This window comes from Anomalospiza imberbis, chromosome 5, assembly GCF_031753505.1.
Source record: "Anomalospiza imberbis isolate Cuckoo-Finch-1a 21T00152 chromosome 5, ASM3175350v1, whole genome shotgun sequence".
Classification (NCBI taxonomy): Eukaryota; Metazoa; Chordata; class Aves; order Passeriformes; family Viduidae; genus Anomalospiza; species Anomalospiza imberbis.
Window position 1 is genome coordinate 59,435,140 of NC_089685.1, and position 18,338 is coordinate 59,453,477.

At 39.6% G+C, this 18,338-nt stretch overlaps 1 long non-coding RNA gene across 1 annotated transcript; it reads right to left on the reverse strand.

The window, feature by feature from the left end:
* Positions 1-303: 303 nt before the first annotated feature.
* On the reverse strand, positions 304-2,032 carry LOC137475028 (uncharacterized). The gene is made up of 2 exons (XR_010999649.1): positions 1,723-2,032; positions 304-1,216 (listed from the first exon to the last, which is right to left on the reverse strand). It is a non-coding gene; the product is annotated as an uncharacterized lncRNA (long non-coding RNA).
* Positions 2,033-18,338: the final 16,306 nt, after the last annotated feature.

Consider the following 18,338-nt stretch of genomic DNA (forward strand, 5'->3'; position numbering starts at 1 on the left):
TTAAATTGAAGTGGGGGTCTCTGCAATAAATGTGCTTTCCAGTTCTTTAATTGAATTGCTCTTTATTATTGCTTGCACATATGTTAAAACTATGGTCTAAATGTGAACAGTAAATCTTACACTAAAGTCTCTTAACTTTGGAATTGTTTTCTAGCTATAAGGAATGACCCTTGAGAGGAGGAGAAGTTTAATTTAATCTACCTTTGGATAACACTCTACTGCTACATGTAATACAGATAGATCACAAAAAAAACTCTGAGTGCTTTATACAGGCAAAAAAAAATTTGCATCCAATTCAGTTAATTCTACAACAGGGATTCTCAGTCTGTTTTTTATTATGTTCCTGTTTTGCAAATGGATGATTGCTTGTGTTCCAGTGGGTCCTAATGATTTCCACCATAGACACTGTTTTTGTTATAGAGGTGCTACATGAAGCAGATTTTTTTTTTTAATGAGCTCTTTAAAGGCAGAGACTGAATTTTAACTTGAATGCAAGGCTCTTCAGTCCACCTACTGTCTTCAGCAAGGTAGGACCAGATCTGTCATGCAATCTAACTCACACTCGTCTTCAACCAAACCAACGTGCCCTCGCTTTCCCTTCCAGTTGGTAATATGCAAAATGCAGGGATATTGCCAGTTTCACCTGCTCCCTCCAGGGCTCCCAAGTGCTGTGCTGTAAGCTCCTCACCTAGGTTAACTTTCCAGTTTCTTTGTCACAAGTTTAGGTCCATGAGGAGATGAACCACAGCAAGTATTCTTGCTTACTTTTTGTAAAGTTTTTATGGTGCTTTGAGAAAGCTCACGCACAGAACTGATTCCAATTGATTTGGAAAAGAGCAATGCTGGAGGTGAATGGAAAGGTTAATGTCAAATGACAACATATTGATTTCAATAGTGTGGCTGTGTTGCACTCTTACATGGCTTCGATTTCCAGCAGGTATGAGGAGCGGAGAGACTATCTCCATTTAGGACAGCATACTCATGAAATATACACCAATCTTTGTAACACAAACTCATATCTCATATGCCAATGTCAGAAAATACCTTTGCAAAGACTGGGAAGCACAAATGGAAATGCTCTGTCACAGGACAGAATTGGCAGTCCCCTGTGAGATGCTGCTGAGAGCATAATGGGTATACTGGCTCCTGTTCTGGACTTCTTTTTGTGAGTTGTATGCAGACAAGTTGCTTCAGAGTCTGTTTCCATGGGTATGGTCTGGGACTTCCTTATTACATGAATTAATCAAAATTATGTAAAGATATGAATTATAAAGTTGATTAGTTTCATCTGTCTTCAAACTCTCCTCCCCTTAAAAAATAACATGCTAAAGGCCTGAGGGACATGATAACCATCTATAAGCGTATTGTGACTGCTATTTTTACAACTTCCTGCATAATGGAGCTCTAGCCTATAACTGAAGTTGCTACCTAGTATAAGCAAACAAAAAATAGCTTTCTCTATATTCACAGCTATTAAATTCTAGCATAACAGGAATTATCTATCATATTCAAGAAGAGTGTGATTAGATGAAATGGGGCTGATTTCCAATTGGAAATGGATGATTTCCAAAAATGTCTTAATATAATGATAAAGAACAGTTCCCTTAGCAGTGAGCTCAATTGCTCCTCCCACCCCAAGAAACGTGGAAGTAAATGCTGGAGATAGCTGTTGGGAGTTTTCCAGGAGGTTTTGGAAGTGGGATACATGGACAAATACAAAACCATCGAGTATACACACAAGTTTTGGCAGCTCTCAAAACTTTAGGGTGCTTCAAAGGATAGTATTTCCTCTAGAGTCACAGGTATGGCTACTCCTGCTGACAGTGTATCCCTGGGCTGAATAGTACTACAGAGACCATTTTCCTGCTCATTTATGCCAGACACTATGGATTCACCATGAAAGGCCTCCTATGGCGTCCTAGAAAGCAGAAGTCAGTGAAACTCTTTTGCTTCCCAGGCACATTTCTAGCTTACAGCAAAGAATGCTTTAGACCTTCAATAGGACACTCAGGTGCCTTAGCAGGCAGCAAACTGCTTTCTACTTGAGGCTCAGAGCAGAGGTAGAGCTATGTCTTGAACAGGCCTGAACAGTCTGTTTTGTTCTGCAGCCAGTTCTTCGTGCAAAGAGCTGTCATGCTTGAGCACAGCCAGTGCCATCTGCTGGGTGTGTATGGCCCATTTGATGGTCTGGTGATCACTGATCACCGATTAGAAAAATTGGCCAGTGCAAGTACTCAAGGGAGAAGGCCAAAAATGTTGCACAGGCAGCTTATGTGTGCCTGTGCTTGGAGACATCATTGTGAGACAGGCTGAGAGGTCAAAGCAATGGGGACTAGGCAGCGCTCCAAGTTATCTTCTTAAGTCTTTTTTTCTGTATTTCTAAAGGTTGGTGGGTAATGACTGGGACATCATAATGTGTTACAGGTATGTGAATTGCTGTTTGGTAAAAGGCAAGGAGGACAGCAGAAGATTATCTTAGATTTTGGCATCAGAAGCAACATTTTTAGCACTTTGCAATTCACTCCTACTTTTCATTACACTCTCTGGCCTCCCTAAGTCTACTGGGTAGATTTTGGATCCACACATCGAACATGGAGGCTCTCTGTTCAAGGTATGAGAAGTGCACTGGCAGATCCATTTGGTCATCCAGAAACATAGTTGCCAATGCAATATGCTAAGCTCTGTTTAGCACTGGAGGAGAAGAATAAAAGAGAAAATGAGGATGTGAGGATATCAGTCCCTGCTGCCATGTATACTTTCACTGCACAAGTGGAGCTCAGGAGCTCAGAACTTTTAATGTGACATGTCTAATCCCCCTTTGTGCATCAAATGCTGAACATCTCAAATGATGGCACCCAGCATTCCAGACAACTTCTAGAAATACCAGCTCTGTAATGTCCCTGTGCCTCAGTTTGCCCAGATGAGAAAGGGGCAGATGATGTGTGAATGATTAAGTCTAATGTATTCAATTTTTAAGTGCTTGGAGAGCTGCAGAAGAAAGACCTTTTATTCTGTGAAAGCTCTAAATGATAGAATTACAGAGAATGTTATTTGATCTCCTAATCTCCTACTTAGGTATGAAATTTCTTCTTGCAATTCCTGCACCAATTCCATTGATACTTGATTAGCTAGAAGGTACTTCCTAGAAAGGCTTTTGAGTGTGATTTAAAGTCTAAAGATCATCACAGACTCCACTATATTTTTTTATAAATACTTTAGGGTTAAGCAGTTCATTAGTTAAGTGGAAAGTGGTTAAGGGTTAATTACATTCATTTCATAATTCCTTAAAAATGTCTTCTTTCCAGCCTGATCTTTATTTCACCTCAGAATTAAATTATCGTGTGTTAATTCTTAAAGTTTTTCTAAAAACTGTGTGGATTTCAAAAGAGCCTATTTCTAGGTGATGAGAAATAGATCACTTAAACAGGAAATAGGGAATTTTAATGTGCTAAAGTTCAAACATACATTATAGTATGTTTGATAAAATATTATAAAAATATGCCTGTTGCTTATGCTAGCTACTATACAATATGGTGAAATACTAATTAGTAAGTTGCCCATACATGTACATAAGCCTACAACACCCTATAATCAACACATCTCAAGACACCAAATGGATCAATCATTTTAGTCCTCACTGTAAGCAAATTCTTCTGCTTCACCAGCCTTGAACACTCTGAGAAAACCTATCAAAGTCTGACATAGCTTGATGTACCCTGGGGTGTGTTTCTTTCAAAATATGTTCTACATACTTAATAAACTATGTATATTGTCCACAGTAGAGATTCAGCAATGCATTTCCATTACAGCACAAAACAAGAAGCAAGGGAAAGGCTGTGTGGGAGGTGTAAATAATGAGTGGTGGAGAATTATACAGTACTTGAAGACTGATCTGAACCTGTTAACTCTTTCTTTCAGACTTTTTTTTTTTTTTGTGGGGTTTTTCTATTCTTACAAAGAATGTGTAAAAGTAGTCCTGATTTTTTTTTGTTTGCCACTTTTTTTTAACACCAGTATTTTTCACTTCTTTGACCTTTTCATTTCATCATCCTTTTAGTGTTGTTTAGCATACACATCTAAATGAACAGCTGGAAACTACTTGCAAGCAGCATACTCTTCTCCATTGAATCAAGCTATGAATCACTGGCTCCCTCATGAGTAGCTACTGAGCAGGTTCATCATCAATGGTGTAAATGTGTTATTTGCCCATGTGACTGCTTACCAATGACAGCAACAGGTTCTGGGTAAGCCTGCTGTAAAGATCGATGAATCAGGAGCAGAGTTATAAGAATTTAGCTTGAGTCCTGGCAAACCAACAGGAAATAATTCAAAAGGCACTGACTCGCTTTTTCGTGAGTCAAACAATGTTTTTCTTCCTATAGGCTTGAAAAAAAGACAATCAATAGATCTGGTTTTGAGATCTTTTTAAGTTACCTTCATAGAAAGTTCTCACCAAGTTTCATGCAGAAATCCCAAATTATCTGGGCTGGAAAGCAGCAAGTGGATACAATCATGTTGAAAATAAGATGGTAGTTTGGAAGATTGAGTATTGCTATCAGCTTGGAGCAGTGAACAAGCCTGTTGGTAATTTCTTCACTTCAGTCAATTTTAAGTAAAGCTCAAATATTCTTCCTCAGTTCAAGCTGTAATCTTTCAAAATAGTTCCACATCTCTAATCTGATGTCAGACTTAGTGACTTCCTTAATGGTCATATATGGATGTGTGATTTATGAACATGTTTTCTACTGGTATTGTTCTGATATTGCTGGATCCTGTATAAAAAAGACTACATTCCTTCATCTTTCAAGTGAAATATAAGCTTATGTTTATTAACATTAAAGCAGTGATCAGAAAAAGGAATTAAATCTATATCATTATTATGCATGACTTTAATAACATTCGCAGACCCATTCAGACAAATCATGTTTGGCTTCACAATTCAGCATGCTCTTTGCAAAGGAGAAGTGTTCTTGGGTGACCCTTCCAACACATGGAGACAAAAAGGAACTTTTTTGCTGGGATCTTTACAAGGAGCTGTGACCGACTGGACTGAATGAAGGTCTAAATACAGAAGTGCCAGTAACAGAGTGTACCTTGACTGAGGGTCAGTGGCCATCATCTCATCAGTTTGCACACTGCTAGACCCCTATGGGAAAGGCTCATCTGCTTTCTGCTTGGAGGTAGTCATTGCTATTTGCCTTACACTTCTTTTATAGACACCACATTGTCCATAATTTTCAGTACATGATTTGGAAAAAATCATGGATGATACCATTGCAAGATCTCACACAGGACAAAAATGGTGTGATGTGTAGGGCTGGAGTAATAAAAGCAGGAAAAGAAGAAGAAACAGTAGAAGAAAAACATTTAGTTCCTAGCAGTCTAAGTTAATAAAAGCAACAATTTGTCTGGGATTGGTGCTACTTAAATATCAATATTAAAATTTCCAATGAAATACTAATATTTCCCTTCCATCTCTTCTTAGCATATCCCCCTCAGTAAATCAAGTTTTGTTAAGTAGCAAATATGGTTTAGAAAAAAGCTCTCAGAGACAGAATTTATATAGAGTAAAGTTGACTCAATTTCTCAGTAATGGAGATGAAAAAGCACTTCACTGTCTTTTTGAAACATGATAATGATGCTTCTTTGTCTTTACCCCTGCATAAAAGCATTTAAAGCTATAAATACTGTGAATCTGTAATGGAAGCAGGATAAAAAGTTTCTTGAAAAATTTCTGCATGGCACACAGGAGAACACAGAGATTTCTTTCTTTTGGGGAGCCTGAGTTCAAATCCACAGGTCATGCTTGAAAATGGTGCTTACCACCCACTCAACCTGTGCTTGTTCAGAGCAATGGTACCCCAAATGTTACAACTTCCTGCTTTCTCATGGAAATTTGTCCTGGTGTAAAGAGGACTTGCAGGCATCTTAATGGACAAATCCAGCACAAGTCAGATGTGTTTCCTTGTGGTAAAGGCCAACCAGTCTTTGGACTGTCAAGGGAAGAGATTTTTCACTCTATTCAGCACTTGTGAGAGAATTAAGAAAAATCCAGTTAGATACTGGGAAAAATAAATTCCTAATGGCATGATAGTGGTCAAATATGGGAACAGAGGCCTGGAAGATACTGGGGTGACTGAGCTGTTGTGGAACAGCATAGACAGTGTTTAAAGACACCCTGCTAGAAGTTCCCCCACTCACTACCTTGCAGACTTTCACAGAGTGTAGCTGGGCACATTTTTATCTCCAAGGCTGAAAAGGCCAGGTAAATTATGTCATCATAGGGGATTTTTGACTCAATTCAAAACTGTGGGACAAGTGTAGTCTTGCCTGACATTTGCCTTCTAGAGGTCTTTTCTTCAGAAAGAACTTTTTTGATTTATTGCCTTTTGTTTTTCCTTCCTGTTTTCCCTCCAAAAATCAATGCCAAGTTTCATGATGTCCCATCAGATCAGTAAAATAAAAGAAGCACGTAGGGATATTCATGAATCTTTATACAACTGAATTTTTTTTTCCACCTTGATGGGCTAAAACCCAGTGAGAAAGGCTGCTGAACCCTCTTTCCTATTTCCACCTCTTTGTAGGGAAAAGTCAGAACTGGTGCTCACACTGTTTGTCTACAGATCAGCTCCCATGCCCAGCCTCCCTCCTAATTTGCTTGCCATTTCTGCACCGTGCCACCACAGTGATAGGGGTCTTGGCTTCCATAGGGCTTGCATCCATCTTTATTCTGAAGATCTGCTAAAAGTCCACCCAGAGATGAAATAACCATTAAGATGCCATTGACTGCATTTTAGGAATTCACTAAATGCTGAATAAAGATATAGATTTTATTGTCAGACAGCACAAACAGGGCCCTCATTGAGATATTGGAATTGATGCTGGCTGAACCTGAAATGGCTGAAAAAATAAGGAAACATGGAAGGCATCTGGTTTTTGTTTCAGAGATGTGAGAGGAGACCCCGGTGATAAATCATGTGTTGAAACAAATGAGAGTTAACAAAAGCCAGCAAATTGGCTCTGATTTGCCTTCCATGGGAGGATATAGATCTGTGATTCTTAAGGGGCCCAGAGGTCTTTCACTTTATTCCTTATCTCTACCCTAGGAGCTTTGTCCTGAGGGACTTATTTTACATGGGACAGATGCACATAAAAGGAAAGGTGGGGAAACGTGTGCAATAAATTGAAAGAATAAGAAGGAGAGAGTGGATAAAAGATAACCTGTTAAAGTTGAAATCATCAAGATGGATATGTAAGACACAACATCAGACGCTGAATTTCAACAGCTCATATGAGGAAAGTCTTGCAAGTGACTGTCAAAAGCAGGTTGTCTGTGACCCATCAGAACAAGAGGAGCAAACAGCTGTGATCTCAAGATGCATTGAGGCAAGGTTAATACCAAGAAATATGGCCTGGTGGAGCGTCCAGTTTTGGCTAGCTGTGATGTAGATGGGTTAATTTAAACTAGACTAGCCACAGGAACATTGCTAAAATACAAAGGGAACACTGAAGCCTTTTCCTGCATAAGACAGGAATCAAGCTTGGTTTATTTAGCTCTTATTTAGGACTGATAGAGAATAGTGATTGCTGCCTAGCAATACATCATGTGGATAAACACTGTAGGAAGGGAGACTGCTGTCCGCCAAATCTAAAGGATATCAATACAAGACCAAATGGCTTTAGAGGATGGTCCCTTGTCAACAATGTGATGGAGGAAAGGAAAAAAACATCATCCCTTGCTTGGTGCTTGATCATTCAATCTATAAAAAGGAATGATGGCCTGCTTGCAAATGATGGATGCAGGGTAGATTAAATAATTCAGATGGCTTTCTGTCCAGCTTCCTCTCTGCTAAGAAAATCGAAGACAAACAGATGAGGCTTCCTCTGCTCCTCATGCAATATGAGTTAATTCCTTCATCTCTCCCTACAACAGAGCAAACCACATGTGTTCACCGGCTTTCTTCAAGACCCCTGAACTTTGGTTTCTTATAAAAGCCTCTTGATGACTTTCTGATACAAACTCTTTTGTCCTGGAGAGCTGAAGAAGAGTCAAAGATCAAATGAGGTCCCATGGATGTAATACAATTTCCTGGGATCAGTGTTCTTTGTTTCAAAGACTGTGTAGCAGAGCTGTGTCTGCACCAACTTTAAAAAAATGACAGTAAATAAGAGTACCATGTAAAGCCATTTTAGCATGTTTTGCAGAACCAACTCATGCATATGTTTGTAAATACTCCAGTATCTTCCAAAACTGAAGATAGGGGCGAACATCAACAATGCAAGTTCAGCATAGACATTTCATAGGTAACAAGAAAGCATCTTAAAAGAATGTAGCCATTCCAATCTAAAACACTCTAAAATTATTTAACTATCAATTCCAAGACCAGAGAGAGTCACACCATATAAACTCAGCTACCAGGCCAACAATTGCAAGCCCTAATTGCAATCAAATTTAAACCATTTAAGAGGATATTTAATTTGTTGTTCTCAATACAATAAGGAATAAATACTTGATCAATTCTTTAGCCAAAATGCAAATATCTTTTTTTAAAACTGTTAGGCTGTTTTCTCCTCTTCTTTATCTCTCATCCATGTAAATCTAAGTCTGCTGCTCTTTTTAATGTAACTCCTGACTTGAACAAAAAAAAAACAACACAGAAAATTTCTAAAAGAGTACCACATCTACCTGCAATATTTATTGGGTTTCCTGCCTCTGGATGGGGTTATCTGACATTTTGATGAATGGATGAAAAAGTAGCCTATTTTCACTAGTTCACTGATATTTGCCTCTGGTGAAACTCTGTGAACTAACATTCTATCACTGCACCTGGAAAATCACAACCAAATTTCTGTCTTCAGTGAGAGCCAACCTTGAGAAACCGATTTTTCTATCTAGGATAGAAATGGTTTCCTAATGGACTGATTTCCATCAGGACTTTGATTTCCATTCCTAAGCTTGTGGCTTGTATAACCAGCAGCATTTGTCATACAAGAGTAATGAGGGAATTATGTTGTATGGACATCCCAGAAGAGCATGGTCCACTGCCTCAAAGGATATGCTGTCAAAGTATAAGAAACAACAGGATTTTCACTTTTGAGGCACATTTAACATTCTCTTTTCCCTATTCATTTGTCAAAAAATAAATATGGACCACCATAATTCCTGAGGGAGAGCTTTGCATGCACAGTAATCATGAAAGGATAAACATTATATTTCCCAAAAATTACATGTGGACTTAAGGAGCACAATATAATCTTATTCTAAAAATCTCAAAAATCTTTAGATACCCAAGACCTGTGAGTGTCCTGCCCTCTTATATTGCAGTCCAGTTGATGTGGATATTCAAGTGAAGAAAAAGCCTAACTATGAATTGTTATCCTTAAAGGAACAAGAAACTAAGTGGGTTTCTTTTACTGAAGTCTCCCTTTTCACTCTGTCTAAACATGGAACTTGCTGGACTACACTCCTTGAGTTCTAACTGCTCTTCCCAACATTAGAGACTGAAACTAGGCTTCATGGCTGGGTACTTCTAAAAAGAGAAGAGTTTTAAGTACCCTGCCATTGTAAGAATGCTGGGAAGGAAACCATCTTTTACAGGGATTATTTCAGGTTGATAGCAGCAGAGTCAAGTGATGTGATTGGGAAGACTAGTTTCTGCAGTGTCAATTCAGATAGATTATTACAACACTTCTGCCAATGTAAAAGGATGTGCTCTGCATAGTGCACAGAGTGTTAGCTGAGTGGTTTTCAGCAGAGTAAGAAAAACTGAATTTTACAGTGGTTGAGGACTTGTGATTTTCACTCTTCAGCATAGAGAGGGAACACAGGAAGGAGCATTGTTAAGGAAGACTGAGCCCTGGAGATCTGGAATTTCTCCTGCCACCAGCACCGGTGACTGCTGCTCAGTTTGCTGGAGCAGAAGGTTCTGCCCACCATTATTAACCCTTCCCAGAATGGCCCACATTGCCCTTAGGGAATCTCTGGAAGAAATCAGTAGAAGAACTTTTGTCAAATATCAGTCAGATGCGAAAGCAATAGAAATCTTTAGACATGTTACCTTCCACTATATTTTGTGCTAATGGAAAACTGGGCAGAGAAAAGAACAGTGGCTACCAGAAAGCTACAGATCATCCATTGCTGGGACCAAAGCTACCTGCACAATGAAGAAATGTGAAATCTGCTGAAATCTGTTACTAAGCCTGACATGTGACACAGCTGAGAATCCAAGTAGAATTCCACAGGCTTGTAAGAAATATGGCATCTTTCATTCTGGTGCTGATAGAAGTATTTATTTGGTTTTGTCTTTACCAAGGCAGATATTCTATCAGACTCAGGAGCTGGGCTTTTCAGAAGCACTATTCACTCTTGTAGTATTTTCATTAAAATAGAAAGCACAAATTTAAACTATTCCAGCTGTTCTTTACCTACACAATACCAGGCAGGCAAAATTGATAAAGCACACCATCCTTTTCTTGGCACAGAACAGCTCTTAAATGAGGTGATGAGAAGAGAGAAGAGAAGAGAAGAGAAGAGAAGAGAAGAGAAGAGAAGAGAAGAGAAGAGAAGAGAAGAGAAGAGAAGAGAAGAGAAGAGAAGAGAAGAGAAGAGAAGAGAAGAGAAGAGAAGAGAAGAGATAATCAAAATTGTGACTGCCCTCCATACCCACACATATGTGCAAGTTGATCTTTTATTCCTGTTCCAATAGGACCTTCCTTTCCATCCAATGCAGCCCCCAGACACCTTCATTACTTAGCTTCAATTTATTATGTTTGGTTTTTATTTTAAAAAATTGCAAGAAGCAAATCCATAAGGAACAGCAATTAAATTAGCTTGTAAAGCCCCAGAAATGCCCAAATCTTGTAGGATCCTCCAGCAAATATATTATCACTAACTCTCATTTTATGTCATATTTAAGCTGCATGTCTTCATGCCTGTTCAAGCTCTTCTCACCTCCAGTATAGTGTGCAAAGGCAAATGTACACACAAGCAAGCTGTGCAACCTTGTCAGCATATGCACCAGTGCTCTCAGCCCTCACAGGCACAAGGTGTCCTTTGTATCCTGTGCAACCTGCTTTTCAAAATCTCATCATTTATCCTGTAAATCTGCCACTGGAGCTTGCTCCAGAAGATGCTCCCATCTGTATCCCCTCCTCTGTTAAACACACATTTTTGAAAGTGGCTTATTCTGGAATGACAATTGACTTGAACAGAAAATTAAAATTTACTTGCAGATATTTTCCAGGCTTAAAAATAGTACACGAGGACTTACCCATGTCCAGAAATGAGGTTTTGTGGCCCATTATTGACCTCGAGTTTTTGGTGAGGCACGGGATAGTTATGGAATTTTTGGCAGTAGTGAAATGTTTATCAGTTTAAGCTTAAGGGATTTCTAATGAAAAAATAATGCCTAAGTGCATTCTTTCTGATTTTCTGTCTTTGCATTCTTTTAGAGGGCACGTTTAGTGCTTGTTTTTGGAATCCCATATAATATCTATCCATCAGATAGTCATTACCGTTGCCTGTTCACTACCTTTTCCCATTGAACTCATGCTCTTGCAGCATGCATGACTGGATTTTTCCCTGTATTTATGCATTAGCATTGCAGTCATCGTCAGGCTATTGGATTTCAACATTTGAATAATATTAATTACTTATGAGTATTAATTAAAAATTAATGCTTTGTGTGCTGTCCTGGATGCTTCTTATAAATCCAGGTATTTGAAATATTAAATATATAAGTTCAAAATTTCTTAAATTTCCAAATATGCAGACTGGGTGCTGGGCATGCTGACTTTGACTTAGGGAACATGAATCAGTCCAGTCTGATCTCTCTTTAATGGAAGAATGGAAAGAATTTAAATGGATTTAGACACAATCTCAAAATTTTTAGGACCTTTGAGGAATAGTGCATTGACTAAAGGTGTCATGGGAAGACTGGGAATCCAGGTGTCAATGACTGAATGCAGCACAGAGGTGAAACTGATGTGTAATGAATATTTCCACCAGAAACAAACAGAAAAAAAACCAAAACAAAACAAACAAAAACAAAACAAAAAAATTAAAAAAAAAAACCAAAACAGGAAGGAGAGAGAAATGCGAGTTTTCCTAAGAATGACAGAACTTCTGTCATCCTTTGGGGAGCAAGAGCTGGGATTGGGAATTGACAGTGCAAAATTTTTCTGCTCTGTGGGAAGCTCTTAGGGAGGGACAGAACTGTTTACAATGTTAAATGGAAATGTTCTCCAAAACCTTGCTCTGTCAGAAGCCTGTGTGGCACTCAAAGATTTCTTCTTCTCCTATGAGACACAGAATGTTTTTTGCTCATCTGAGGGCTTTCTGAAACAGATGGTAAGTCCCAGTGTGCCATGTAAAATTAGAGAGGAAAACTGTCTCTAGAAGAGAATGTGCAGAGAAGGCAGAAAGATCTTTATTAGTGATCTTGTCCTTCTCCTTTTTACTGTAAACCTGTGTAGGCTTCTAGAGAGGACAGGGAGTCACACAGCTCTGCATTTCTGATGAGATGGAGGGCGAGGGAGAAATTTGACTCTGGGATCCAGGAATGTTAAGTTGTACCCAAGCCACTGGTAGTGGCTTGGTGAACCAGAGCAGCTCTACTCACATGAAAAGCATGGAATTTGCTGGAGACTTCTGCTAGGGTTGGGTATTTTTGAGATTTTGCTGACATACAGAGTTGTATGTATGTGACTTTGTGCACAGGTTGGGATTATCACATGCAGAGAACAGCCAGAGCTCTAGGACAGGCCAGTATAGGCACAGTGAACATGATGTATCTTCACGCAAGGACAAAACCCTCAATCTTCTACTTCCCTTTAAAACTCTGCATGTAACTAGGCTTTACTCCTTCAAAAGCAAGAGAGCATTATTGGCTTTGCCACACAGTCTTTGCTGTCCTCCACAGCCTGCCAATGATGCGTTGACTGGCTAAAGTAAACTTTGCTGGCCAAATGGCTGTTTTGCTGCTTGGGTTTGTGTTTGGGTCAGTGCTTGGGTCAGTGTTTGTCCTTAGGCCTTTTGACATGCTCTGGCCAGGATGAAATTACTCTCTGCAGAGATATGGATTTTTTTCTGCTGTATGGGTTATCCTTTCAGAGCAGATGGGAAAGGCACATACAGCAATATATCTGCAGTGTTTTAAAAGAGGGAAATCAGCATCAAGCCTGGTTATAAACAACATCTGGAGAATAAATCTCCATTAAACAAGGTGGAGGAGGAGGAGAAACTAAGGGGGCAGCTAAGTCAAATAGCAGAAAAGACCTAGCTTTAAATGCTCTCCTGGACAAGCTCCTATAGACTAATTAGCTACCTCATGAGCTGGCTAAAATGCAAGAGCTGGCACTTTTCTGTTAAGCATAATCATAGAAATGTATTTTCCTGACCCTATTTTCATTATATCATGACTTAACACTGCAAGTCTGGTTTTACCTCAGGCTATATTCTCAGGCTCTCAGCCTTAAACCTAGTTGAGGGATAAGGGTGCCTAAATAATCTCCATGTGCCAGGAATAATCCTCCACTGGAAATGAAATGCTAAATTCAGAAACCAGCCAGGGGCATGGAATCACCAGGATATTGCTGAGAGAGGCAGTAAAAGTACCAAATCATGCCAGATATATCTGGTAGCTTCTATCATCATGAGCCTTTTTGGAAAGTGGCAAGCTGTTGCAGGAAGGAATTCAGGTAGCCACCATGAACTCTCTACAGAGGATAAACCAGACCTGCTAGCCTGGAGAAAGGCCTTCACTCCTGCACATCCTTGCTGCACAGAGAAAAGCAGTTAGCACAGGGAATTTGTCTTAATGCAGTTTTACACTTTATTGTCCAATTTTGCTCAGGGAGGAGGTGCCTGGGGATTTCCAATACATCTGTTCTAAGAGGGAGGGCAGAGGGAAATTACTTTAATTAAAGTAACAGAAGTACACTTTGAACCTTTACAATCTGATCAAACTGGAACAGAAGGAGGAAAGTGGGGGGAGCCACAATGGAAAGGATTTATAAAATATAAATCATAAAGCAGAGGGGAAAGAACATAACAAATGGCAGGCCAGGTGCATCTTTCTTAAGTGGTGCTGAATTTAGCCCAAATCCCTCATGGTTTTTTCCCCCTTGGCCATCTGAACAGATGTCTGTAGCCTTCAGACAAATTATAAAATATGGAGGGAGGAATTCTGCTTGGTGCTGCTGCCTTGCAAAAAAGTCACTGCTGCTGGTTTTTACTGTGTTGATATCAACTGCTCAGGAACTAGAGGGAAATAATACAGTGAGCAGCTGGGATTTGTAGAAGACAATGGGTGCTTCCATCAGCACATTCACTCTTCTTTTGCCTTCCTGTTGACCTCCCAGTGAGCTATCAGCTTTGCTTCCCTTCATGTTGTTTTAAATACAAGCAGCAGGGAAATAAAATGCTCTTTTTCTTATGAGTGTTCATTTTCCTACCCCCGTGTTTACCATCCTAGGAGGAAAGTTAGATTGGAATTCACTCATTAAAGACTTGCAGACAGAGTGAATTTCATGCAACACCTTTGGCTGATGCCTTCTCTAGGCTGCCCCTAGATGAATTCCTGCTCATCACTTCCATTTTAACCTCTTAAACTTCTCTTCAGTATGGCCTGCCTTTTCTGAAGACCAGGCATGGAGATTTATTTGGAAACTGGGATTACCAAGGCCATAATCACATAGCCTACCAATGCCATTAAGGATCTAAATCCCTTTGTAAAGCTGAACTTCACTGAGACTCTTTGTTTCCTTGCTGTCCCTACTTCTTCATGCCATTGCCAACTTCACAGTTTATGGCTGAAGGGACAAAGCCTTCAGGCCCAAGGTAGGCAGGATGATACAGTGTCATCAAGAAGGGATGGCAGGGTTCAGTGTTTGCACGATGAGTGATGGATGAATTGTGGCTTTGCAGAGCACTTGGGCACATTTTACTGACTGGGGGAAGAAAGACCATCACATTCAGCAAGTGCAATTCAGTTCAGACATAAACTAAAGGTGGAAATTTAAAAGTTACAGCTACAGCCTCACTCATCTACACAGGTTCCCAATCCAGTTAAGAGCTCTGCCTAAAAGAAAAATTCTCATGCGCTTCATCCCTGTTCAAAAGCACAGGGAAACCACTGCAACCACCATGCAAGCTGTATAATGACATGTTGGTGTCTTGCAGCCTTAGAACAGGAAAGACAATATCTGCACCCTTCACTTGCTACAGACTTAGCAGGGGTCTTATTTTCAGGTTTTGAGAGCAACATATCATGGCAACACATGTGGGAGCCCTTCCTGCCTATATTTCTGGAAACGCTTATTTCAGTCCCTGGTCACCATAATGTTATCCCTCACACACACACACACACACACACACACTCAACAGACTCCATATTTTTGAGTTCTGATTTACAAGAAGATACAACAATTCTCTCAGTCTGGTATCTGTCTCTGGCAGGCCATCTGGTGAGCAGGTTGCAAGAAGAATCTTTTCCATATAACTACTTCCTAATTCTTCAAATTAGATTTTTTTTTCCTCTACTTCACCTTGATGAAAAAATAATCTTGAGCTCCTCACGATGTTGATCTCAAATGAGCTCTAGTCTATTAATTTCTGCTGTGAAGGATTTATTAAACAGAATGTAAAGGGGAGAATATAATAATACAATAATGAAGCTTTAATTCTCAAACTCTTTACCTTGTTGCCCTCATGCACCCCAATGAAAACCAAGAAAAGGCTGATATTAGAAATACTAATTATTTTATACATGATTAGCTGCAATTAGTCATAAACACACCTGATCTCACTTAATAATGGCAAGAGGGGGCAGTGGGGAGAAGAAAGAACCCTTTTTAAAATGTTGAGATATGCAAAAGCAACAACAGTAAGAAAATAAACCTACAAATTAGAAGATTTGCCAATGTTAGTAGTAGTAGAAAGTAATAAGGCTGCTGAAGAAGCAGAATTCTAGAAAAGTTGAAACTTCAGCTGTTTATGTAGGGAACAAAAAGAGACTGCATTTTGGTCTGGTTTCCTATCAGAAGTTTACATCCTTGTGCTTTGTGAGTATCATCTCCTCCTCCACTGTCCAGCAAACAGAGTGCTGAATTTTAACCCACTCATTCTGACAGAGGTGACATCAAGTTTCACAGAAATAGTTTGCTCATACACAACTGCATCTCCCTTGAAGTCTGAGGCAAAGACCCTCCTGTGAATGAAAATCCAGGCAATCCATATGGAGATGAGTCTTCATTGGACACCTGACAAAAAGTTTCAGGCAGACTTTGTACCTCCTTAAACTCCAAAGTCAGTGACCAAGAAAGATATCCTTACAGACATGATGCTTGACTTGCATCAGAGCTCCCAGAACTCCTCATTCCCTTTTCTTGCTGTAGCTCCCAGTGAGAAAAGAAGCACCAGCCCTGCTCCCTTTGCTCTGTGACATGCAGTGTGACCAGGAAGTGTTGGTGGGTCATCAAAGGACACATTCACCCTTCTGGGTGCTGTAGTGCTGCTGCCAGGGCAGGGGTCATGGCAGAAGGCCCATGGGGAGCAGACAGGAGGCACATACTCTGTGTGGCTCCCCAGACATGGCCCAGCTCGGTGACTCTACTGTTAATGCAGCAACTCCCCTTCCACATCTTCTCCCTTCCATGCTTGGATATAGCTTTGTAAGGACAGCTCTGCAGCTTTTCTTTTGAGCTTCCCACCCTTCAAAGGAAGACAAAAGAAACTACACAGTTTTATGGTATCTGGTAACAGGCCATCACCCGGGAGGTTTGAATTACCAGTGCTATTTCTTATAGCGAGATCAACAAGCTCTGTATATACTGTAGACAATACTTTATGGCCTTTTAAATCAACGTCCTCTCAGATCTCTCTCAGCATCACCTATGGCACAAATTCTTTTTCTCCAGTTTTCTGTGAGCTGCCATAATTAGATGGATTAGGGGAGTAAACAGTCCATCATTGACCTTCTTGAATGTAGTAGATGAAACTCTGCTCTACAGCATCACATCCCATTAAAAGCCTGCCTCACTGAACACAAGCTATTTCACAGTGACGGAGGTCTTAATAACCATGCCTAAAGGGAAGTTATTATTGGAAAGAAATATCAGGCATATAAGCCATGGAAAATGCATGGATGATGTTAGGGCTGGAAACTCACATCATCAGGTTGTGATCCAGGCCAGCAGTCAGCAGAGCAAATATGCTGCTGGACTGCTGTGCATAATCTCAGAGTTCAGCATGTGTACCCCATGAACACCCCTGACTTATGTCCTGCAGACATGCAGAGAAGAACTGAATTTCATTTCTGCCTGTAGTGCCTTTTGACACATGCCCTTTCTTATTTATGAGTTTTAATCTACAGCCTGCCACACTACCAAAGTCTCTGTACAGTACTGCCTTACATTCCTTTTTATTCCATATGCAGATGCTTTTGACAATCCTACATCTTGGTTTCTTTTCTTTGTAATTTTTATTATTCCTTTTTTTTTTTTTTTTTGCTTTCTAACATCAATGTGAGGCTCAGTTCAATAGCACAGCCATGCAAAATTATCTAATTGTTTTTCTCTGATGTGGTTGACAGACAAAGCATTCTTTAGAAAGGTGATTTGAGCAGACTGAGTTACACCAAGAGAGGCTGCAAAGATAACCCCCTAAAAAATGCAAATTCTCTCTGCTCTTTTTCATAGGACCCTCCTGTAAAAGTGCTTATTATTTTACTACTTTATTCACAAAAATACCAAATGTTTTCTGAATATTAGCATGGATGATTACCTTTTGACTCTGACAGTCACACACCAAAATATTTGGTTGCTTTTTTCTTCCAAGTACTGACTTGTGGGACTTTTGAGGAAATGTATTGCTTTTGACAAAACTTTCTTTTTGAAAGATTTACATCCAGGATTAAAGCTATATTCATAGATGGGTGAGACTATCCAAATGCAGATCAGCTCAATAACCCCATTAGTTCATCATTCATTTAGGATGTAACGCAGCTACAGAATTCTGGTGAACCAAGACGGACAGGGAGCTGAAATCTGAATTCCTACAGAAATCCTCTACAAAAAATGGAGGCTTTAGATAATACAGGATGTAAATTCCTCTTTCTTCACTTACCCTCTTGTTCCTAACTCATATTAAAAAAAAAAAAAAAAAAAAAAAAAAGGTATAAACAGAAGGTAAAAATTCTCTATTACTCCCTAAAGATTACTTACCTTAAACTCCAAAGGATGAAATTATTTATCTTCTCTTCTGGGCAATTTAAAAGCCTGTTTCCCACTCACTGAGTAGGTGCAGAAGACCACTCAGCTTTATACAGCATTTTCCTCTA